The sequence below is a fragment of the Sminthopsis crassicaudata genome, chromosome 5, assembly GCF_048593235.1.
Source record: "Sminthopsis crassicaudata isolate SCR6 chromosome 5, ASM4859323v1, whole genome shotgun sequence".
NCBI lineage: Eukaryota > Metazoa > Chordata > Mammalia > Dasyuromorphia > Dasyuridae > Sminthopsis > Sminthopsis crassicaudata.
The window spans coordinates 46,544,634-46,571,071 of NC_133621.1; the positions used below are offsets into that span (position 1 = coordinate 46,544,634).

At 35.5% G+C, this 26,438-nt stretch overlaps 1 protein-coding gene across 10 annotated transcripts in view; it reads right to left on the reverse strand.

The window, feature by feature from the left end:
* Positions 1-26,438, reverse strand: part of CDK14 (cyclin dependent kinase 14) — a 772,185-nt gene that overhangs the window by 57,338 nt on the left and 688,409 nt on the right. For 3 of the 10 annotated variants that reach the window (XM_074266574.1, XM_074266569.1, XM_074266567.1), the window contains one exon: positions 21,210-21,576. The exons of 5 other annotated variants lie outside the window; for them this stretch is intronic. The gene's annotated coding sequence lies outside the window, so the exon portion shown is untranslated. Of the gene's footprint in view, positions 1-15,715; positions 16,104-21,209; positions 21,577-26,438 lie in introns of those variants that run through there. 2 more of the 10 variants (XM_074266571.1, XM_074266568.1) reach the window with 1 other exon arrangement.

Below are 26,438 nucleotides of genomic sequence, written 5' to 3' on the forward strand. Positions count from 1 at the left end.
TATGCTAGCTATTATTATTCAGTAAGCCCTTGACATTTTGCTCATCTAACTATGAAAATCTGCGAATTCCTCAAGCACAGTCTTGAACGTGACTAAATCTTTAATAGTTCACTAGATATTTGAGGTGGCTGTCTTGGTTCTTTAATTAGATCATACATTTCTTAAGGACAGGATTTGATTCTTCTTCCTCTGTCTCCTCACAACATTAGACATCCAGAAGGAGTTTGAAATGTACCTAGTTACTGATGGGACAGATTCGTCAAAAGCTTCCTAATAATTCACAGATCAGACTATTAGGTCCTTTCCAATTCTTAACTTTTATAACCCATGAATATGACCCATCAAAAGAAAGCTTTTGAAGGCAAGATCAATGTGAATTAGCAAAGTAGGAAAAGATCTGGTAGGAGATAGATTTTAAACCAGGTCTTGAATTAAATTTAAAAATGTATGTACTTTTCCTAACAATCTTATTTTACCAGTAATGAAGGATTGAGATGGAGGACAGAGGTGGATGTGGCCTGAGGAGAAACTCCGGTGTCCAGATTTTCAATCTATTGTTTAAACCCAGGGGAATCCATAGAAGGCCCTTGAGGAAATATAATGTGTTTGCATGTATATTTCTGGGGAGCAGTCACACCTGGTTATTATCTCTTACTAACCTAGTAGCATAAATCACATGTAAATCAATCAGAGTAGCTAGCACTTCATAAAGCAGACAGGTGAAGTATGGAATAAGATATTCATTCTCAGATATAGCCAATGCGTGTATTTCTTTTACATGAATGAACATTCTTTTATGAGAGGGCTTCTGATAGATTAGTGTGAAGGGAGAGATGTGGGAGGCAAGATATGAATAAAACATATTGTAAAATACAGAGAAGAAAAAGAAATTAAGGAGGGGACACAAATAGCAATTTTGGTACCATCTTGATAAATTATATATGCTCTTTTATACATATATGTAATAATTTCTTTTAAAATATACAAAACAGAAATTTAGTTTCTTAAGTCATTTTTCTTCTCTTTTTTCCTTTTTTTCTTTTGCTTTTCATATGGCAAAGTTCACATGGTAAGAAAAATATGTGTATGCACATATACACAGATATATAGATGTATATACTAATCAATATATATGTATATATGTATCTTTATATCTATCTAATATAGCAAGAAATATCTATCTATCCTTAGAAAGAAATTGCTAGAGATAGACAAGAAAACTAATTATAAGGAAAAGGAACGTGAGAGCTAGGTCTGGAGTTTGGGGAAAACTTTTGATGACAAGAGAACTTTTTGTGTCAGGAACAGTAGCGGAAGGCCCTGAGCAGACTGCATGCAATGGGAAAGAGGTTCACATAAAAGAAAGGACTTATAACATTTTACCTAAGGGTAAACCCTGCCTACTAGCCAGGCAAGCAGAGTAGACTTTATCATTCCTACATTGGAGACATTCAGTTATGATCTTCACCTGCCTACAAAGCCTTAGCAGAGGATCCCAGTTGAAGACCTTTGAATAACAATTCACCTAACAAATAATAAATAACATTATCTGAATAACAATTCACCTAAATCTTCTTAGGTACAATCACAAGCACCTGAGGAGTGAAAGAGATATCTGGACTAGACAAAAAATTTAAAGTTGACCTTCATATTGCATAAATTATTTTGGAAGTTGCGTATCATACATTTGAAAAATTCCTCATCTCAGGATACAGTGAAAACAAAATTTGTTGAACTTTAGAAATAATTTTCACTTCAGGTATAAGTAGACATGGACATTAGCATCATGATGTATTAGATTTTAATGGACAAAGCAACTTAACATAAAATATTGAGGATCACAAACTGTAATGTTTAGAAATATTTGCAAGTTTATTTTTGGACTAGATGTGTGATTTTTGTGAGAGGGAACTCTTTCTCTCTCAATGCAGATCTAGACCAACTTTACAATTTATAATCCTATGACAAGAGTTAACTTAGGGCTTATGCACTTAAAAAATATGTTGACAACTTTATTTCAATATATTTGGTTTCTACTGTAATCTTATATATGTTTTAGGCACGTAAAGGACATTATTCTGAAAAGGGGTCCAAAAGCTTCATGGTAAAGAAACCCATGATACACAAATAAGCAGGAAAAAGAAGAAATTAAAGAGACTTGCTCAGTCATCCAACATGGAAGTGAGCCTGTAAAATAAAGTGAAATGGAAATTTGGTTGTTCTCATCATAATCTTGCACATTACAAATTTATGTCTACTAATGAACTTATTGATCTTTTTTTTTTCAAAGAAAGTAGATAACTGATGACAGTCATTAATTTTTCTTAATGTACTTCCAAAAAGATGGCATGTTTCTCCTAGATCCAAAAAGGAAATGACGCCACTTAGACAACCGTTATAAATGGTATACATGGAGAAAAGCAATTTTGTAAATGGTTTTGGGGGAGGATATGACCACACAAAGAAACTTTGACTAGTTTGTGTGTAGTCATGCAAGCAAGCTAAGCCTGGTATTAGAAGCATCATAATTCTGAACCTGCCATTTTGGTTTTAAATAATATGTGGGTCTGACTTCAGCTTGGTGAATCCACATCATAGATATTTTCCATCTCATATTTGTTCTAACCACCATGATTTTGAATAACTTCACTGCTCTTTCACTGAGATCATATCTTTCTCCAAATAGTGATATACTCAAGCCAGAAGACTATCACTGGTGGATTCATAATGACAATGTTCTTAATATTATTGAAGTTAAAGATAGAAAATGAACTCTTGGCTGGGGGATTATATTGCAAGGAAATCAAGAAAATTATCCCAAACCACAGAAAGCATAATTAGAATAATACATATACATACTGTCATACACAAATACATAATGCATGCATATTTTTAAAAATAAGATTTAGGGTTGGAAAGGATCTTAGGGTCTATCTAGTTCAATATCCTCATTTTAAAAAACAAGAATACTTGAATGAGATCACATAGACAGAAGTTGGCAAAAACAGAATTTAAGGACAGGTTTTGGGCCTCTGCACTTTAGTATTCTATTTGTGGTACCACACTGCACACAAGCAATTGAGAATCGATAGAAAAGGGAAGAGAATAAGCATGAAATAAATCATTATTTTTATTTTGCCAAAGCTTATAGAATTTTTAAAATTAAAAATGCAAATGATTTGGAATCTTCTGCTTCATTTAGGGTTTGATTCAATGTTTCATTTATTTGCACTTTTTATTTTATAATATGTATTAATTTTTTGGGGGGGAAAGGTGTTCTGACCTCAATTCATGATTCCATACAACATTTGCACAGAACATAAGTTGCTGACAAAGGACTAAGTTAGAACAGGTAAGGAATAAGAATTGATTTGTCAGGAGATATACAGAATCCTGATGCTGCTGTCCTAGATTCAGACTCAAAAGTACAGAGAACTTTAGGAATCATATAGTTAAACTTCCTCATTTTGCAACTGAGGTTACAAAGAGTTAAGTGAGTTGGCCAAGATCACACACAGTCAGTGGCAGAGCCCAGGTCTGAAGTCAGATCTTTGGACTTCAAGCCTATTGCTTTCTCCATGACACTACTCTGGTCTTCTATATTGTGGGCTCATTTAAGCAACTTCTGAGACACATAGTTTTATTCACTGTGAGCTATCCAACCTAGGCATCCTTCTTTAGACAGATATATAGCCTGGATGTGCACCTGCCAAGAGATTCTTTCATTTATCTAATGAAAGTTTAGATGAAGGGGGAAAAGAAAAGGAATAAAGGGAAACATTTCTCCATCTGTATTTTATAGTGAAATGGAGCACAATGAAGGGAAAGTGCTCTAAATTGATAGAAGTATTACTTTTTTTATTATATAATCAATACTCCTGAAATTGTTAGCAAAAAGCAGGATACCCTCCAGAATCCTACTGTAATGCTAATGTTGGGGAAAAGAACTTCTCAGGGGCAGCTAGGTGGCACAGTTGACAGAGGACCAGCCCTGAAGTCAAAAGGACCTGAGTTCAAATCTGGCCTCAGACACTTAACACTTTCTGGCTGTGTGACCCTGGGCAAGTCACTTAACCTCAATTGTCTCAACCAAAAAATGATAATTTTTCTTCTTCTCTATGGCTGGACCAAGGCTTTTCATAAATGCAGTAGTTTGGGGAAAGACTGATTAAGCAGCTTATTTCATTGGTATGATAATAAATTTAATTAAAATGAATTTTCATCAATTAATTTCCTAAGGAAAAAAACTCTCAGGTCATTTGGATTCACAAGTTAATCCTATCAAATATTTAAAGAACAATTAATTTCAATATTATATAATTTATTTGAAAAAACAAGTAAAGGAATGCTACCAAATTCCTTTTATGACACAAACATGGGGCTGATATCCAAAACAGAAAAAGAAAATTATAGGCGATTTTAATGAATATTGATGCAACAATTTTAAATAAAATATTAGCAGAAATTACAGCAATATTTCAAAAGGGTCATACACTATGGTCAAGTGGCATTTATACCAGGAATGCAGTGCTTTAATCATAATTGACCATATCAGTTGCAAAACCAATAGAAATCATAATTATCTCAACGGATATAGAAAAAGCCTTTGACAACCACTCCTATTAAAAACATTAGTGAGCATAGGAGTACATGGAGATTACCTTAAAATGAAAAGTAATATTTATCATCAGCAAGCATTATCTATAAAGGGAATAAGCTAGAAGTCTTCCCAATACAACCAGGGGTGAAGCAAAGATCCCCTTTATCACCTCTATTATTTAATGATGTGCTAGAAATGTTAGCTGTAGCAATAAGAGAAGAAAAAGAAATTAAAGGAATTAGAACAGGAACTTAGAATTAGAATATTACTTGTGAGGAAACAAAATTATCACTCTTTGCAGATAATATGATGGCATACTTAGAAAATCCTAGAGAATCAACTCAAAAATGTGAAATTATTAGTAACTTTAGAAAAGTTATGGAATACAAAATAAGCCCACATAAATCATTTGCATTTCTATATGTTACTATCAAAGTCTAGGAGCAAGAGAAAGAGAAATTCCATTTAAAGTAGCTCTACATAATATAAAATACTTGGGAGTCCTGCCAAGACAAAACCAGGAACTATATGAATACAACTATTTCACAGAAATATAGATAATACAGACAATATTTATTCAACACCAGATCAATCAAACTATAAAAAAAAATAGATCTAGAAAAAATGACAAAATTCATGTGGAAGAACAAAAGCGCAAGCATATCAAGGGAATCAATGCATAGACCAATATCTCACACTGTATATCAAGATAAGATCAAACTGAACATATGATTTATACACACAGAGTGAGCCCATGGGCAAATTAAAACAGTATAGAATAGTTCAGCTGTCAAATTTTTGGATAAGGGAGGAATTTAGACCCAAAGAAGAGAGCATTACAAAGATTATACTAAATCAAAACATTGCACATACACAATCATTGCAACTAAAATTATAAGGAAAACAGAAAACAGAGTTTTTTTTTCAACAAATATCTCAGAAAAAGATCTCATTTCTCAAATATATAGAGAACTAAGTCAAATTTATAAAAATACAAGTCATTCCCAAGATGATAAATGGTCAAAGGATATGAATAGGAAGTTTTCAGACAAAGAAACCAAAGCTAACTATAGTCATATGAAAAAAATTCTAAATCACTGATTAGAGAAATAAAAATTAAAACACCTCCGAGGTACTATTCTCATAGCTATCAGAGTGGCATTATGACGAAAAAGGGAAATGTTGAATGTTGGAGGGAATTTGGGAAAGTAATGTGTTGTTCGAGGAGTTGTGAACTGATCCAATCATTCTGGAGAGCAATTTGGAACTATCATAATAATAATATATTAAATGTTATTTAATGCTAGCATATTAAACTATGCCTAAAGAACTATAAAACTGTCCATGCCCTTTGATCCACTGCTAAGTATATATCTCAAAGACATCCTAAAAAGGGGGAAAGGAGCTATTTGTACAAAAATATTTGTAGCTGCTCTTTTTGAGGTGGTTAAGAATTGAAAGTCAAAGTGATCAATTGGGAAATGGCTAAAGAGGTTGTGGCATATGATTGTAATGGAATATTATTGTGATACAAGAAATGACAAGCAGGATGATTTCAGAAAAACCTGGAAAGACTTACATGAACAGATGCGTAATGAAATAAATAGAACCAGAAAGTTGTATACAGTAACAGCAATATTACTTGATGAAGAATTATAAATAACTTAGATTTTTTTCAGCAATACAATGATCCAAGACAACCCCAAAGGACCAGTGATGAAGCATACTAACCAAATACAGAGAAAACTAAAATTGATTGAATAACCTATATCTCTGATTGCTTACTATCTCAGGGTGGTGGGATGGATTGAATTTGGAACTCAAAACTTTAAATAAAAATGTCAAAAAAATGAAAAAAATAGTATTCTATTTTAGGGTTATAATCAGTGATGATTGTGCTCCTTTCCCTTTCCATACTTTTACTGTTTATAATATTTTGACTAGATGAATTCCATTGACTTCAACAAATCAACCATGATATTATGGACCTTCAGGTCCATACCTGAGTACCTCCATGTTGGAACCTATCCATGCCTTCTCATCTGGAAGGATTCTTGCTTATATTTTTAACAACTACTCCAAAGATTATCAACTCAACACTTTAAAGATTTTTAGAACACTCCATGGGCAATAATATAGCTCTTGGGAGTATTTGTTATTTCTGAATCTTGATATGTGTCTGGCTCACCAATTTCCAGATCACACTTTTTATTCTACTCCATACACGTCTTTGCAATAGGCAGCAAGTCTTATGATTACCTGCCATATCACTACTTCCTTTTAGTTTACCTACAATTATGATGCTTTGATAATGCTTTTTGCTACATGATGTTAAGAATACTAGTGTTTAAAAGGTAGATTTTTATGTTGGGGTAACTTTGGTATTCTTAAAGATAATGTGCAATTTAACCCAATTATATAATGCATATCATTATAAAACATGTTTTTGAACTATTTTCAGGTATGTTATACCTTGCGATTTCTGATGTTGGTCTGAAAAACAAATCTGAAGAAATACACAAAATAAAGATGCTACAGCATAACATAGTGAGGAAACCACTTTTACTGGGAGTTATGAAGTTAGGCATTTCATATCCCTGGCATACCACTGAATTGTGTAAGCTCGATTTTCTTAATTCTATAGACGAGGAAACTCAAAACCCCAAAGGAAACTCAAAAAGTGGTTAGGTGACTTGTCCTAAGTAACTGAGGCAGAATTCACACCTGTGTCTTCTTGATCTTTAACATCTACCTATCATGCTTCCTCTGTGTAAATGGTATTTTAATATGCCTTTAAAAATTAGTTCTCTCAAATGAAAGTCTAAATATTGCCCCCTTGTGATCATTTTCATACTCATTATTTGCTTAGCAAGCTTTGTCATAAATAATTCAAAGATAAACTTCAGCTCAGGCCCTGTCAAAATGATCACAAATTCTGAATAAGTAAAGCTTAAGTTAATGAGGATTTAATTATTTATTAGGTTTTTTAAAGTGTACATATTTCAATAATAATATAATTAAGCTATTGTTGCTTAAATATCAGACACTTACCCCTTACTCCCTACCCCATTCACCCACACACAATTTTTTTTTTTAATTCTGTTTGGCAAACACATTTAAGAAATACTTGTTATGTGGAGTAACAACAATAACACAGTACCAACAACATGGAATAAGATGGTGAGAAAAATAAATGGGTTTACACTATCTACTCCTGTGACTATCAATTTGACAAGAACTTATTTAAAAAATTAAATTGGCAGTATTGGATGTTCTAAGAAGGAAGATTTATAATAAATCAGGGACTTTATAAATTCCACTTTAACCCACCAATCGAAAGACTGACCTCTTGCTGAATGGAGTGGTTGTGAAGTCAGTAAAGGGTTAATGATCTAGCAAAGTGTCTCCTCCATTTCCTGATGAGAGGAGAATGTTGTAATGTGAAGGATTTATGAATTACTCAGGCCAGTCAGCATCTTTCATACAACAGCTCCTGTCTAGATCTATTCCTTACCTGCTGGGAAGAGACAATTCCCCTCACGCTTGGAACCCTGAAGCCCTTTAAGCTGCTTGCTCTGTAGCCTTGGCAGCTGGGCCCTACACAATTCTTGATCTTTTGCAACTGGGCCTCCCTAAATAAAAACTATGGCGCCTTGTTAGCCAACAACTGAGCGTGAAATCACTACACTGCAATCCCCCACTCTATGAGTCAATCAATTTTTTTTTTCCATTATAGATCTAGATGTTTGGGGTCACTGGGGGAAAAAAAAAAGTAGGGAGCAAAATTAATTTAATTCCATTCAACAACATTTGTTAACATATTAATATAAAGCAGTTTCGCCTTAGCCAATAAAGCCGAGGAAGCATGTGGTTGAATGTTGTCATGCACCGAATGCTGCATAGGGGATAATGGACTGAACTGCAGAGATGGATGCATGGCCCAGGAATGAGCTTTTGTCAGGTCTGCAATTGCGAACAGATTAGACTCTATTTGACAAGATACTGAAGTTGTAACATATGTTCTTTTAAAGAGTATTAACATTTTATGCATTAGATGCACGGTAACTGACAGAGCAAGAGCTGCTAACCTATCAGAATATCATCTCGATTACGTCTTGTCCACTGTTGTCCACACGTGTGAGGGCTCTGGAGGGGAGGGGGATCCCTCTGAAGATGGGAGGGGGAGGAGAAGAATGAAGGAGGGACTGGGGGATGGGGTGGGATTGAAACACATGGTTTCAAGGGCAAAGAGGGAAAAGGGAAAAGAAAGTACTCTGCAATGTTCTCTAAAAAAAGTTCAATGGTTCTAAACATAACATAAATGGATTTAAGGGCTTCAGGAGAACCAACATTATTTCATAAGAACTTATCACATTTTTAGCCTTCAACACATTTTTTTTCTGGTTAATTAACCTATCAACAAATAATCCCTATAAATCTAAAAGTTATTCAGGCCATTTGGCTCTTAAATAGTCCAAAATGTGTTTGCATATAGTACCAATAATGTGTCAGACACAGCACTAGGAACCCAGGAGACCAAAAACAAAATAAAACATAACAAAACAAACCAGTGCTTGCCTCTAAAGAAGCTACAATGTGTATTCTATCTAACCATTACTTCTATATAAGGTGTCCCAAAAGTCTTAGGGAGGGTTTAAGCTTTAAGAGTTGAACCAAGTTTAAAAGCTACACTAAGATTTCTGGTACATTGTAATTATTTACCTGCCAATTCTATTCAAGGAAGCTTCAGATCTTTGCTTTATGTCAAATACACCACACTGAAGGTATATTTCAGAGCTCTAGGAATGATAATGACCTCCGTCTTACATGGTATTCCCCGCATCCCTACTTACTAGGGAGTAGTATCATTAGTCAGCTCTTACCTGTCCAAGATCATAGTTTTGTTTTGGAGTTTGCTTATTTGTTTTTTAATTTAACTGAAAGTTTCCAGTAATTGTTTAAAAAAGGGGTGGGGGTGGGGAATTAAAGACATGGAAGAAGTGAAAAGTTGGGAATGCTTACAAGTAATCATGGCAAGTGTCATGTGAAAGTTAGCACCATTCCTTACTCAAGCCCAGTGAAGGTCAGTTTTCTATAAATATGCCATCTGACTGTTGGCAGGTCCAATATCTATTTCGCAGAGTAACTACTAAATACATTTCATTCTGTATCTTTCCCCTGCTCCCTCTTAAGCATTAAGGCTGGTTCTCCATGGATCTAGCTTCTCTGGTCTCCAGGGATACTAATTTGAATACTTTTTTTAAATCCCATAATTAGAATTGCAAATTTTTAAATAAAACAAAGTGTGTTTTGATGTCAAACAAAAGAATTTGGAGTTACCAAATCTTGGAGCACCTGGGTTATTTTAATATGGGATCCCTAATTCATCTCAAGAGAACTCAAGGCAAAACTGTGGAAATGATAGGAAAAAATGGCTTGTATACCTAAAAAATAGTTGCTATGCTCCTCACAGAAGAGACCTTGGGACCCATAATCTTATTTTATAATCTTGTAAACTGGTAGAATATCGATTCAAGGGTAAGAACATTATTACAGATGCATCATAACCTATTGGGGGAAAGCAACATGGTTTGTTTTAAGAAATCATGTCTAACTAATCTTCTGGAGTTCTCAGGGTAAACAAGCAGCGGGCATAATTTATTTAAAGTTGCAAAAAGCACTTAACAAGGTTCTGCATCAAAGGATTTTTTTTTTTTTTTAAAGAATGAACATGGGATTGGGGTGGGGATAGGGTTGCTGCTCTCCCCCTTCCCCCTCTCTTGGATAGAGAACTGGATTAAAGACAGGAAATAAAGAGTAGAGATAACACTTCTCTAATGCAGGAATGTTAATAGTGAGGGCCCCAGAGGGATTGGAGCTGGCTGGCTTTCTGTAATATTTTTAGAAATGATGTGGAAGAGTGCACAGGGAAACTTCCAGGCTTGCTGATGTCATTAGGACTTTTCGGATAAGGAAATGCTGAGCTGGTCTCAGTTTCTTTCTCTTGCAAATATAGAGGCTGGTTTAAGTAATCTCTACAATCCCTTCCAGTTCTGCCATTTTGGATGTTTTGCAGCAATGAATTAGAAGGATCTCATAAATAGGGCCAGAAAAGTGGCCATGTGTAAAAGTGTACATGAAGGATGAAATCCATCTCAATGACCACGATGACAGCCTCTGAGCTGTCGGCTCCACTTTAAAGGGGGAGGATCTAGATGTCATTGCCTGTATAGAAACAGCCTTCACTCAAAGGGTTGCTTTGCCTGCAAAGGGCAATGAAATGCTGGGTAAATCAAGAAACATACTGGAAATGAAATAAATTATTACACTCTGGGGAAAATACAGCACTTGTGCAGTTTGGGGTCACCACACCTCAAGGAATGAAATCACAGAGGCCTAAAAAAGATCAGAGAAAGGCAACTGATATCAGGGAGGAGATATATCCAATAGATTCTATATAGGGAGAATCTCTTTAAGGAGCAGACATAGAGAGTATCCTTCTAAGAAGAAAGAAAACAGGATCTCTGAGATGAAGAATTATTGCAGAAGTTCATAAAATTATAAAAGGAATGGATCAGTTTTTGATGCCAAACAAAAGAATTTGGAGTTGCCAAATCTTGGAGCACCTGGGTTATTTTAGTATGGGGTTTTCTAAGTCATCTGCAAAAGAACTCAAGGCAAAACTGTGGAAGTGATAGGAAAAAATGGCTTGTATCCCTAAAAAGCAGTTGCTGTGCTCCTCTCAGAAGAGACCTTGGGACCTATAATCTCGTTTTATGATCTTGTAAACTGGTAGAATATCGATTCAAGGGTAAGAACATTATTACACATGCACCACAAATCATGGTTGGAATATCAAGAAGCATTTATTACAACGTAGAAAGTTTGGGGAAGAATATAAGTACATACATTAGCTATATTGGGTAGTAAACTCATCTCCCGAGTTTATCAATGACTTGGCACAAGTTGAAAATTTAAACAGGTTGAAAATGAATGTGGACAACAGATAATTTATTAGTTTAGAGCCTTCAAGAACATCCTAAATTTTTTGAAATCGACATTTCAGAGCACAGTCATGTTCTCTCCCAAAAATATTAGACTAGATGATCACTAGTCTAATCTGATATTCATTTCTTTTACTTCCTTTTAGTAACATACAATTGATTGATTATGTTTCTCTACTCTACCTGAGCACCCAATGATCCAATTCTGAAGGACAGGAAACGATTCTAGACCAAGCAGCAGCATTGTTTGAACATGTAAATCATCTTTTTGAGGGTTATTAGTTTTTAAAAATCAGCAACATGTAATATTATCATTATTATTATAAGACATTTAAAAAATAGAATAGCTTGTAAGCACTAGATCAATAAATCCCAGTGTACTTCTAACTCTAGTGGCCCTGATTTAATCTTATCTGAATGGCTAATTTATATTTTAAGCAATCTACAAAACACTAATGATGTATGATAAAGTTAGGGGACCATTTAGTCAAGAAAAAACACACAAAAGAATGGGTTCTTGGGTCTCCTTTCTCATTCTTTCTTCCATCTATTGTTTATTTGATCCAGTTGTGTCCAGCTCTGTGACCCCATTTGGGGTTTTCTTGGCAAAGATACTGGAGCACTTTTCCAGTTTGTTTTACAGATGAGGAAACTGAGGCACACAGAGGTAAGTGACTTGCCTGGCATTACAAAGCTACTAAGTTCAGATCTGAATTCAGGTATTGCTGACTTCAGGCCCAATGCTTCACATTCTGTGGTACCATCTACTTGCCCCCCCCTTTTTTTTTCCTTTAGGCTTTCCCAGGGTCCAGGATCCCCAACTAGTCTGCAACTTTCCAAAAAATGGGTCAACCATTTTATTAAGTGACCAGACTCCCTGATTTCAGAATTGAAATCTAAAAGGTATTTCTTCTAAGAGAGTTTAAATTAAAATGCCTTCAGTATACTGCAAATTTTCTGATTCTCAAGTTTCTCTTCTCATTTCAGCCCACTCCAGCCATACCCATTTCTACCCTTTTGCATTTTCATAATAATAACAGATATTTATAAAATCTAATCCGATAGTCACAAGCACTCTATAAGGTAAGAGGTACAGATATTATCTCATTATTAACACATAATATTTTACATTCTAGGAATAGGAGCATGAGAATGGTTCAGGAGGCAGCAGGCTATTAAGTGTCTAAGGAGGGGTTTCAAATCTAGGTTTCTCTGATTCCATTATCAGAGTACTCTATAGCTATTCAAACTGGGCAGAAATTGAGAAGAAAGCCTATTTCTCTTTAGCAAGGTATCCAGTGCAGTTTTCATGCTGAAGGCAATGTTAAATAATAATATTGACCATGTGTGGCCACTGCTAAGCAACGTCTTAAATATGTTTTAAAATTGAGTTCCTGTGTTAAAATCTCAGGTAGTTTCACAGGCAGTGAATCTTAATGAGATTTTACAGAATAACCATGTTACAAATTTTATTTAAAACAAATGAAGTTGACTAAAATGATGAGATGAAAAAATGATCATTTTTATGGTGATATTATTAAAATTATGTGTAGAAAACTAAAAATATATTTCTTCCCCCCCTTCAGTTTTAATATAGGCTCCCAAAACTTCTCACTCACAGTGAAATTACATTTAAATAAAGCCTTTAGGCGTGCTCAGTGTTATGGATTAATTAATTCGACTTGGAAAGCTTTTTTTTTTGCATTGTGTTTCCCACTTTTAATTTTTATTTCCTGGAATAGTTAAAGTTCCTTTCTACATATCAACTAAATAATGGCTTGAGGTCCTGGCTTATAACTGACTATGTGATTGAAACATCTGCTGCGGCAGAAGAGGGAATTGAGACACATCATTTCCAGTGATGTAACCTGTGTCTTACTTAGGTTACATTTCTATCAGAATATAAAATGGGGTTGAGAGATCAATTCTCTAATATAAAATCACTGAGAAAAAAACAAACGCAGTAATTTCTGGCACAAAATCCTGCTAAAGTTCTGGCTTTGATGATGAAGTAATTGGGCTGGATCCTTGCCCTGTGATTGGCCAATTTCTCTCTTGAGCATGTTATTCTGAACCTCTGATCTGAATCTGTCACATAAAGGAGCAGTGTTTAACTGTTCAAACTGTTTTTTTTTTTCTCCTGTATATAATTTATTTCCTAACACCATGCTTTTGTTTATGTTATTTTCTTTAATTTGAATGGCTTTTTAGCAATCGTTATTTCTTCACCATCTTCAAAACTGACCATGCTATAAAACTCAATGCATTTCAGGTTTTTTTTTCTTTTTTAAATATTATCATCTAATGCACTGGTTACCTTTTTTTTTTTTTTTTTTTTTTTTTTTTTTTTTTTTTTTTGAGATGCCAACATACAGACATATAACTTGGAATAATTTATATCTTGCTTTGTAAAATTCTCTTAAATCCTTTGCATGTAGATTAAGGGATAAGCAACAGATATACTCTTAAATTCGATTTATGATTAATTCTGTCAACTTGAAGCAAAATGACATATAAGCAAAAGACGTTTCTTTTTTTGTTAACTTTGTCTAGGTCCTGCCTCTCTCATATTTTGACAATGTTTTGCTTATGTCTAATCCCTCAGAAATCCTATATTCCCTTTTATAAGTCCCTCCCTTCTCTTCCTAACTCTACTCCTTGTTGAATTAAGTGAATTTCTACAACAAAATCCGAATATGTGTGTTCAATTTCTTTATCTGTCCAGCTCAGATCAGAATGAGGTTTATTTGACATCCATTTCTCCTATCCCTTCCCTCCATAAGCATATATATATTTCATTTCTTATATAATAGAGCAAATTAATGCCTCTTCCTTCTTGTTACTTTGCTAGAATATTTCCTTTATTCTCCCTTTTATTTCTTTTCTTAGGGCCACCTACATAGAACACAATCACTTCCCAGAATCTTTGTTTGCTTTATTTAATTCTCTCTATATCTCCTCAAAACAGAAGGATTTTGATGGAACACATTTCTCCTCCTATTAGAATGTAAGTTCTTTATCATTGTAGAACCTTTCAAAGATTTTATTTAAGTCTGATTTTTTTCACCAGTAATACTTGGAAGTCCTCTATCTCATTAAAGATGTATCTTGTCACTTGTGGCATCATTTTTAGGTTTTCCTTGGATACTTGGTTGTAAGCCTTTTTATCTTTTGCCTTCTTTTAAAATACCATATTCCAAGCTCTTCTATCTTAAATTATGTCAGCTATGAAATCTTGTACAATCCTAACTATAGCTCCTTGGTAGGAAAGAAAACAAGCACTTATTAAACATCTTTTATATCCCCAATACTCTGCTACACATTTTACAAATATATCTTTGGATTCTTATAACAATTCTTTGAGGTAGGTGTTGTTATGATCTCTATTTCACACTTGAGGAAACTGTAGCAGAGGTAAAATGGCTTGACTCAGTCACTGTGTTTAGTATTTTATTGTTTGTAAATTGCTCTAGCCTCAGTTTCTAGATTGAGGCTTTGGGTCTGGGTCAAATTCTTCTCTTGCCTATACTCTTGGATGGTGTGCTTGAAACTAGGCACTATACATACATATATATATATATATATATATATATATATATATATATATGTATATATATGTATATATATGTATATATATGTATGTATATATATGTACCCTGAAGGAATTCTTCAGTTTTTTACTCAATATCCTGGTTTCTTGACTCAAGCTCTAGCCACATTCACTTCTCTGTCTCCTTGCATAATTACAAACCTGGAGTTAGCTCCATCTCTAACATGGACTCGGACTCTAACTGTGCGTCAATTCCATTTATGGAAGTCTTTCATGAGACCTTATGTCCTCTGCTTCCTGCTGCTGCCCTGGTCCTTGCACCTGCTGTGGGTTGGGCTAGGCTACCTGGGTTTTCGTCTGGTTTTGTCTCCCAACTGAAACGAAGGTTTTGTAAATTATTACACTGCATCTGTGTACTGATCTGATACACAGTAGATTGGACATGGGTTGCTTAGGTGCTGCTGGTCATGAGTTTTAATGAAATTGGGAATATGGGTAAATGTCATAAAGGTTAAATAAGGAATTCTTGGCAAACAACAAATACAAGTAGGCTACTAAGTCTTACTAGACGATTGAGTATATTACACTAAAGATTAAAGAAAGCCAAGACTAAAATGTGTTCAACTTTGACAAGGAGATGGTTTTGCAAACATATACTTATCAGTGAAGATGCAGGTTTCTTAGTTCACTCATTCTGTATATCTTCTCCTTTGTTAAATGGTATGATCCTGAACTTTGCCAAAAATTTTTGTTCTGGGAGGTTAGTAGCACAGACTACACATTCTTCTCTCCAACTACCTTATGTGGTAGCCAGGATTCTCTTTCTCTCTTCTTTTTTGTCATCCCTGTTCAGTGAAATGAGGAGTCAAGATGAACACATGATTTTTTTTCTTTTTTCACGTACAAAGTTGTTCAAAGTCATATTCAGTTTCAAGAAGGCCGAGATTTTCTGTGAGACTCAAGAGAAATTTGAATTAGAGAAAAACGAGGGATTGGATTGGTAGCCAATGTCATATTCCAAATGAATGCTCTGCTTAATCCCTGTGGCAGTTAACTACTTGTGTCATACATGACTAATCTTGCTGTTCAGACCAGGAACCATTCTTGCTTTTGATTAACTGAAAAAATCTGGACCTTCCATCCTGTACTTTTTCCAAAGTCAGTTCACTGTGAATAGGACCCATATTTCATTCAACCTCTCGTTCATCACTCTGTTTCTTTAATCATCACACAACAATGCATTCAAGGGTGGTCACTTCAAATAGGATGATTATAGGTTCAAAAGCATAATTCTTTCAGAAAAATATCCAATCAGTATATGAAGCTCAAAAATGTTAACTTTATCTGAATGTGTGAAGGCACTGTGATGTTCTCAGTGTGGAGAATCTCTCCTCCAAGCAAGATGGCAAGGTGGAGAGTTACAAAGTAAAGTGGAGAGTTACAAAGTAAAGCCTAAGGAGCTAATGAAGGAATGTGGAAACACAAAGTCATACAACTTGAAATCATAAGAGTTAAGATTTGAAAACAGGTTTTACTGATTCCAATCCAGCACAATCCACTACACAAATTTTTATCCTAAACTCTTCTTCATGAAAACTTCCACCCACCTTCAAAAGGCAGTTCAATTTTTCAGAAATGATGCTGAAAATATTAGTTTCAAAATGCCAATCATCAATAAACAAGAAAATTAATACAAAAAAATCTTAGCAGAAAGTTTTCTATTACAATGCATTAGTGTGCCAATTTCAATTCACCTCCTACATTCAGAAATGACTCTTTAAAAAATCTTTTCAATTTAGCTTCAGATATGAAGGGGTCTGCATAGTCTGGACATGACAAAGATTTAAGCTCTTAAGATTGAATTCGACGCTTCATCACATAAAATCATCTCAAATACTGTTCGGTTAAAGACATGCCCAATTTCTTTACTTTTTCACAATTTTGCCTTTTAATTTGGCATCATGCCCCACGTGGTGCAACTTTTAAAACTGCATTTAACACTCTTCAACCTATGTAATGGTGCTTCAAACCTATTCATTTAAACACCACATCAGAAAACGGATTCTATAATTTCTTTCCTACAAAAATAAATAAGAGAAAGTAATAAAATAGATAAAACCTTCATAGAGGATTGCAGCAATTATATCTCCCTGGCTACAATATAACCCAAAACTTTGCAGGGCTTTGATGATTGAACCATGGCTGAAGTGAATAATTTGCCTTTCTCTAAGAAAACAAGCACATTCATTCTCACCACAATGGAGAGAGGCAGTTTTAATTAAACCTTATCAAAAGATGAATAAAGAAAAAACTCAATACCCATTCCACAGAACTCTATTTTCATCTGTTTAGTTTAAGCTTGCCATGTTCCTGCAATAATTAACCACTGTCCAAGGAATGCTGAAGTTGTGTTAATGTTGGTAAAGATTTAATTAGTTCAATTATCTGGAGAGTATTGAAGGCTCAGCACAGTACTAATTTCTTTAGGCTTTACACATACCTCTGATCAAAATACACTAAACTGAAATATAAATGAACAAAGGAAACTTACCATGACAATTCAGCTATTGAAACAGTCTATATTTCATAATTTTATTACCCGATTTACAAAAAAAAAAAAGTGTCTTTAGAAGTAGAGCTCATAAATGAAGGCTTATCTCTGTGTGTGTATGTATGTGTATGTGTGTGTGTGTGTGCATCTATATGGATGGAAACTTCCTGAACTTGTCAATATCTTACAAGAAAGTTAATTAAATTTGCTTTTAGGAAGGAATGCTCAAGTTAAAACTTCAGTGAGTGATGAAAAAATAAAAGCAACCCAACTAACCTAATGTTTTTAATGCTGGCTACATACTTTATGTCTTTCATGGAAAGTGAGGCATTTAGCAAGCATTGAAAACATAGTAACACAGACAACTGTTACAGTCTGTCAGACACCAGAGACAGACAGTAGGGATCATTTCAGAAAATAGCCTGGCCCCCAGCAGTCTGACCTTCCTGGTGGGAAAGGGAACACAGTGCTGTGCTCAACAAGCTGGGCAACAAAGAAGAAGATACTCAGGTCCCCTCCCTCCCCCAATTTTGACATGCTTCTCACAGGGAAAAATGCAAAGAGAGAAGGGAAAATAGCTCACCTCTTTTTGCAAAGTAGAATTTATTTATACCCAGAAAATTATCTAAACCATAAAAAAAAATTAGCAGACCCTCAAGAGCAGCAACAATCACCATCTTTTCTACTTGTTTAATAATTAAAAAATTTTAAGAGAATGTCTGACCACTGTAGATTTCCCAGGGACCCAATCTTACCCTCAGTTTATACCCATCAACATCAGTGATGTCAGTGGAGACAACAAATGAACCAATGGGATGGTGAAAGAGTCCCAATTTATTGTTCAGATGGAGGGGGACAGAAATTTCTCTAAAAGAAGTTGTCTCAAATTAATTTCTAAGTACCCTCCTATTTCTTTGAATGTGTCAAGAGTTTTGTCTTTATTCTGGAAGAAAGATATACATTTCCTCCACTTTGCAGGAACTTATGGGTAACTTCTTTATCACATTTGTATTGTGCTTTTATAGAGTGAGTTTGTCTACTGATCTCAAAATAGTCCTAGAAAATTAATCAGTTAAAATAATATACACTGGGACAGCTAGGTGGTACAGTGGATAGAGCACCAGCTCTGAAGTCAGGAGGACCTGAGTTCAAATCCTAGCTGTGTGACCCTGGGCAAGTCACTTAACCCCAAATTGCCTCAGGGAAAAAATACACACACACACACAGTGCCATGTCTACAAGTTAATATTTCTAATGCTTTTAATCTGAATATTGAATTCTAAATTGGATATTCCATTCAAAGTCAAGATCTTCTCACTCCGTTAGTTTGTGTCCAGAACAGATATATTGTGCTAGTGACCCCACACTTAAAAAGCAGAAAATCATGTAGACCAATTAGTGCCTTGTTTTCTGTTTCACTAGTGTAACAAGTGTCTTTTGTTGGTCGTCCATCATATCCCTTGCATATGTCCCTTCCCCTCCAAACACACTGCTACCTAATTCAGTCTCTCATTTCCTCTCACCTGGAAAATCATTATTGTGCCCTTTCACTGGTCTCCATGGCATATAACCTTTTCCTTCCTTGATCCTTATTTCATCCAGCTGAAGAATAATCCTTCTATTAGATACATCTGACCATGGCCCTCCTTTACTCAAAAACTTTCAGTAGCTCACAAGGCAAAATACACATTCTTCATTCTAGAATTTGAAGCTTTCCATTTCTGGCTCTAACTTCCCTAATTATGTTATATTATTTCCCTTGTTAGGGCAACTAGGTGGTACATTGAATATAGTCCCAGGCTTGGAGTCAGAAACACTCATCTTCCTGAGTTCAAATCTACTCTCTAGACTCTTAATAGTTAGGTGATGCTGGGCATGTCACTTAATTCTGTGTGCCTCAGTTTCCTCATCTGTAAAATGAACTGGAAAAGGAAACGGCCAATCACCTCAGTATCTTTGCCAAGAAAACTTCAAATGGGAGTCAACAAGATTTCCTTTCTTATTGCAGATTTTTGCCATATTGGACTACTTGTTGACCCCATTCTCATTAGTCAAACCATTCCATTATCTTTGCCAAGAAAAACTCAAATGGGGTCACAAAGAGTTGAACATAGCTGAAATGATTCACCACCAAAAACCACCGCTATTTCCCTTCTATTGTAGTCAAAGTGGTCTATTTGTGGACCTCATTTTCATTATTCCTCCATCCCTGGAATATCCTCCCTCTTCTTTTTCATTTATTATAATCTTCTTCCTTCAAGACCTTTTCCCAACCTCCCCAGGGGAAAGTACACTCTCTTTGGCTCCCTCATATTCAGTCTCATACTAATCTGTATTGATGTTCTATTCCCTCACTGAAATGGAAGCTCCTTGGGGCTCTATATTTTTGTGCCCTCAGCACTTTGTACACCAGCTTGGACCTTGCACAGACAGACCAGGTGTGCATTTGGAGGAAGGGAGCCTGGATCTGGATCCCATACCTGCCAGGATACCTTACATGATCTCTGGATTCCAGTTTCCCATTTCTATAAATGACCTTATAGGTCATGATATTGTTCCATCATCTCCAACTCTTCATGACCTCATGGATGATACTATTCACAGGGTTTTCTTGGGAAAGATACTGGGAGTAGTTTGTCATTTTCCTCTCTGATGGATTAAGGCAAACAAAGGGTGGCTTGCTGGCGAGTGCCCAAGGCCTGATTTGAATTCAAGACTTTTTGACTGCAGGCCTGGGCCCTTCCCCACTGTGCCACCTAGCTGTCTCAACAACCCAGTGAAGTAGAAATTGTGCTGAATTTGGAATGAGAGGGTCCAGGTTCAAATTTTGGATCTCCTAACTTATTGCTCATGTGGCTGTGAGCAAGTCACATGCAGAGAAATTTCTTCATTAATAAAATCACAGCTTGATTAGATGACCTATGGGATCCTTTCCAGCTCCAAATCTATGATCTTATAAAAATACTATTTATAGTATTTTAATAATTAATAATATTGAGTTTTACCTGGAGTTCTATGCTTCTCCATTTTTATATTCTTCACTTTTTATTATAGCTTTTTATTTACAAGATATATGCATGGGTAATTTATATTCTTTAATAAAGGTGTTTTCTTTAGCCACAGGAAGAATATTCCCAAACCAACCATTAAATGTGAGAGGTACCCAAACATTGCAGAGAAAATTCCCCAAGGTTTCTTAACTTGGACTCTACAGATTTCAGAAGGGTCCATGAATGTAAATGGAAAAAAATGACATTGATTTTAATATATTTCTTTTGCAATCCTACATATTTTATGCATTTGAAAACATTTTTTTTTCTGAGAAGGGTTTCATGGACTTCATCAGACCACCAAAAGGAGTACATGACAGACATACCAAAAAAAAAATTTGAAAATTCCTGTTCTAGGGTAAGTCTTTTGGAGACATGTTCATAAATTCTCTCAATGTGAAAGCAATCCTTAATTTCAAGCAAGAAAATTAGAAGAAAAAAAAAAGTATTTCAATGAGAGGGAGGAAATGATCTTTATTATGCAATAGACAGTGTGTTCATTCTGAGCAGCAGAGCTGTAAAAGTGGCAATCATTATTATCCCAGCTCTGGATGTGAACTTTGACTTAGTCTCCCTCTCAGTCCAAAGATTATGCAGATGTGTTCCAAACTGATGAAATACTTGGAGAAGGCAGTTTTACAGATTCATTTTCGGAGCACTCCCTTCTTCTTGGGGAGCAAGCCCACTGGAGTGTCCAGGGCCTGGACAGCCAGCCGGGCCACAGGGAGGGACTTGTACCTTGTTTTCCAGCCCACAAACAACACTTTTTCAGGCTGAGTCAGTTGGATGTTAAAGTCTGTCTGTGACTCTTCAGAGGAGATCTGGGGCACAGAACAAAGGGGGCTTGGTTCAGTTGGCAACACAAGTCACTTTTTCCCCTTCCGAACTAGCCGCTTTTGTACTCGGGAGAGGGAATGCTTTGAGTCTTGAGACTTTAGTCGACCTTCAAATGGACAATAGTGGGCAAACAAGCCAAGGGGATACAACTTTACCAGAATAACCTCCAGGCTGAGACTGGGGCTTTGAGAAAGGCCTCTTTGGGAGATTTCCTTCTACTCTTTACCATGAACAAAGCCCTGACTGACAATACTGAAATCTCCTGCTTTCTTTGGATTAAACCCCCTTTGCAGAAACAGTATGCAAATGCCATGCCTGCTTCCCTTGTCTGACCCAGCTATCTTTTCACTGTCTATTTTACTCAGGCAGACCATCCTCCTGGCTGACAGGAGGACCAGCCTCCCAATTCAATATCATTCAGAATGCTGACAGTTGGATCCTGGGCCTGCCACTGACTCTAAAAAGGACCTCATTTAGTCATAATTAACTATTCCCTGCATATTTCCGAAGGTATGGTAATTGTGCTAAAAGCCAACAAGTGAAGCATTCATCTCAGCTCCCATTTAAAGCTTCTTTCCCCCCACATTGGTCTCTCCCTCCCCTCTACTTTCTGCTCCTCTTCTCATTTCTTTTTTTCCCTCTCTCTTTCCTTTCTTCCTCCTCCCTGGTAACGTTTGGAATAAAGAGATGGCATGAAGGTGGAGACTGAGGAATAGTGAAAAATCTTGGAGAAAAAGCAAAGCTCGCTTCCTCCCTGATACCGGATCCTTAGAAGGGCTGAAATGGCTAGCTCGGGAAGCAAATACACACATGTATACTCATATTTATATGCATAAGTATGCATGCATGTGGGTGTATATATATATATATATATATATATATATATATATATATATATATATATATATATATATATATATATATATATATATATATATATATATGTACTGCATATGCAAACACACAAACCATGCTTATACATACACACAAATTTATATCACATACATATATGTACTGTGCATGTAAGCATGCATTTTATTTACACACAAACATATAAGTATGTAGACATATATACCTATGCGTGCACATATAAATACATTATGTTTATATACACACAAATTTATATGTACACATATACATATATGTACATGCATACTGTATATATACACATATATTATACTTACACCTAAATTTATATGCACATTAGATGCAATGTATATACACATACACATTACTGTATGTATAAACACTATATTATATTTATATACACAGATGTATATGCATATATGTGTGTATATATATGTATATATATATATATGTGTGTGTATATATATATACATACACACACACATACATACATACAACCCTATATGCATATGTATATGTGTTAGGATTCTTACAGATGTTATGGGCCAGAACTTGAGACAAGGTAATGTACTTGGTTCACACGCTTAAAGGAGTTCAAATCTTTAAAAGGAGTTTACACCTTTAAAGGAATTCAATCATTGGTCCACACATGAGATTCACACCTAAATTTAGAAGTTCTCTAGGGTTACTCGTGGCTTCTGGCTCTCTGAATCTCCTCGAGCTTCCCATGTCTACCTTTGTGCTGGTTGGAGGCTTTGAATTCAGAGGGAGCTAGAGACTGAAGCTGCCTGGTGACATTCTGACAAGAGCTTATCAGGGAACCAAGGAGAGACACAGGAGATTCACAAGTCTAAAGGAAACACCTCCTCATGGACTTCCAGGAGAGCGCCACGGGTAACTCTAGAGAACTTCTAAATTTATGGGCTTATGGATACTCCCTGGGCTTGTGGGAGCTCCTTAAAAGTATGCGCTCTTAAAGGTGTGAATCTCATGTGTGGACTAATGAGTGAACTCCTTAAAGGAGTTAAAACACTTAAAGGTGTAAACTCCTTTAAAGGTTTGAACTCCTTTAAAGATGTGAACCAAATACATTACCTTGTCTCAAGTTATGGCCCATAACATCTGTAAGAATCCTAACATATATGTAAACACATTATGCACATATAGATACAAATGTATACACACACATGCACATGTATATATGTATATATATATATAATGCACTGTATGTATAAATATATTATACTTACACAAATTAATATACATGTTACATAGATGTGTTTATAAATACAGCTATAATTACATATATAGTATGCATACATATATGTATATGTTCAAGACTATATTTTATATATAAACACATACATATTTATATTTGCATTTATATGTATACATATACATATGTGCATGTATATATATATTTATACTTATACACATATATCTGTTTAAGAGATATATGCATGTACATGTATGTGTATATGTACATATATTTAGACTTGCAGTCATATTTATATTTGCATTCATATATACCTCTTTATAGGCATATATACATATATGTGTATACATGTATGTATATATGCCCATATTTATGCTTGCCCAGATATTTATAATCACATTTATATATATACCTATTTATACACACATATACACTGATTATATATGTACATGTTTATGTACATATATATTCACATTACACATATTTGGGGGGTCTGGTTCTGTGATTTCATTAGTAAAGTATCTAGTTGAGAAACCCCCTTTGCCAGTATAGACCTGAGCTTATACAATTTTCGCAAGTTGCCAGGGTGAGTTTCTAGGATGGCACGACCTTCCCTTCCCTGGACTTCTTTCTTCTTTTCATAAGATGAGAAGTTGGATTGGATAACTTAGAAGGTCACTGGATCCTATGAACTGAGATATTCCTGACTCTTATGGTCAGTTCTCCACCAATGCTCTCAAAATCAGATAGAAATGGAGGTTCCTAAACTCTACACAAGGATCTCTGGTGGGTTATGTACTGACTTAGAAAACCATATATTAATATTATCTATATGTTGTTGTACTTTCATTTATTTTGCTAAATATTCCCCGATTGTATTTCAGTCTGGTTTGGGCCATATTCAGGGAATGTTGTAGGTCCCAGACAGCCCACAGGCCATGTATCCAACACCTCTGCCGCCTTTGGTAATTTAATAAACCTAACAGATCTGAATTTGCCCAATATATTTTGAAATTCATTTAAAACAAAAACCAACGATACCTTTCCTGCAACAGGTGAAAGTCTCCTACTCAGGAGTACTTCCAGTTTGCAAACCATATTTCTCACTCTGAATGTGAGTAATTAATCAACTACTTGATCTCTAAAACCTGTCTCCTGGCCTGCTTTGTTCAGTTCCAGCTATTCAGAATTTAGAGACCAAGACAATTAAAATTCTATTAATATTAATTGGTGGCAGCAGTTTTAAGGAGTTGATATAGAAACAGAGCCTTGAACTCTCTGGCACGTAAGAGAAGGGGCTAGGTGCCACTGGATCCAAAGTCCCATCTCACCTCGACTGGCTCGTTCAAAGCTCTAACTCTTGCTCCACTATAGTGTCCAGCCTTTGATCTAGCCCACCTTTCATTGTGAGGAATGTTCTAGGGATCATTTTCTTGATCCAGATCACTTTGGTAGGCCTGTTTTGTTTTTGCATGTGGAATGGCTTTTGTGTTCAGCTTTTCTCTTTGATAAATACATTTCCAGCTATGGACTGTAGGTTTGATTTTCTGCACATGTTAACTTATTCATGTAAGAATTGTTTACATGTTTTGTGTGTGGTTGAAACTGGTTGAAATGTACAGTTTTATTGTGCACTTGATTAAATTAGATATTGGGAAAAATAATTAAAGTATAGATAAGAAAGGTTCCTATCCTCATAAGAGTTTACATAGACAAATAACTGTAATACAAAATAATATGTTCTAAGTATATAATACTGGAGGAAATCAGAGAAAGCTTCATGGGGGAAGTATGAGTTGATCAAAAATTTAAAGGATAAATATGATTTCTACAGGTGAGGCAAACAGGAGGGCATTCCCCATACAGAGCACAGTATGAACCAAGTCTTGAAGTTAAAAGGGGATAGCCAATTGTCCAGTTTGTCTGGAGCACGGAGTGCCGATACTTCCTGGTCATATGAGCAATAAGAGGGCAGATTTGACCATCTTTCTGATTCCCACAAATTCTTGAATTTATCCAAAATAGAAGTTATGCACCAAAGATAAAACAACTCCAGCTGTTTCCATGATCTAGGTCATCAATATCCAAAACAGAGTTAACAAAAAATAATTAACTCCCCCAAATTCAGAAATTGATGCTCAGTGACTTTAAGCTCACTTAGGACCTATCCATATTACCAGCAGTAAGGGTTACAAGGACACAATATAAGCTAACATCAAAATCCATACTTCTGTTTACCAAACACTGCTTTCCTTTTCTGGTGCTACTGAGACTCCAGACTCCAGGAAATCTGCTCGGGACTTAACATCCAGCTTGGCAATAGTTCTTCAGGAGTAAAAGCCTGCCTGGGGTCACAAACCAGAAGTACCAGGGCTGCAAAGCTCTGAACTGCTCATGTTGGAAAAAGCAGACTCTAAACTGATAGCGCTGAGCCAGAGACCTAAGGAATAAATGGAATGGTCCAACAGGTCACCAAGACAGTCCTCCAGATGTGGAGCTCTGTAGTATTCCACCCAGAATCCAGCTGGTTCTGATCAGCCAAAAGTCATTTGGGGCAGAGACTTAGGCTGTGAAATGCCCAATGTCGGAGAAGGCAAAGATGCTTTGATATCCAGACCCCAAGGAAGCTACAATCAGAGGGGAAGGAATCAGAAAGAAGGCAATAAAGAGAATAAGGGGAAGAAAATCATTAAAAGAATCAAAGATTTCAGGAAGAAAAAATCTCAAAGAACTTGACTATAAACGGATAAACAAAGAAGGAAA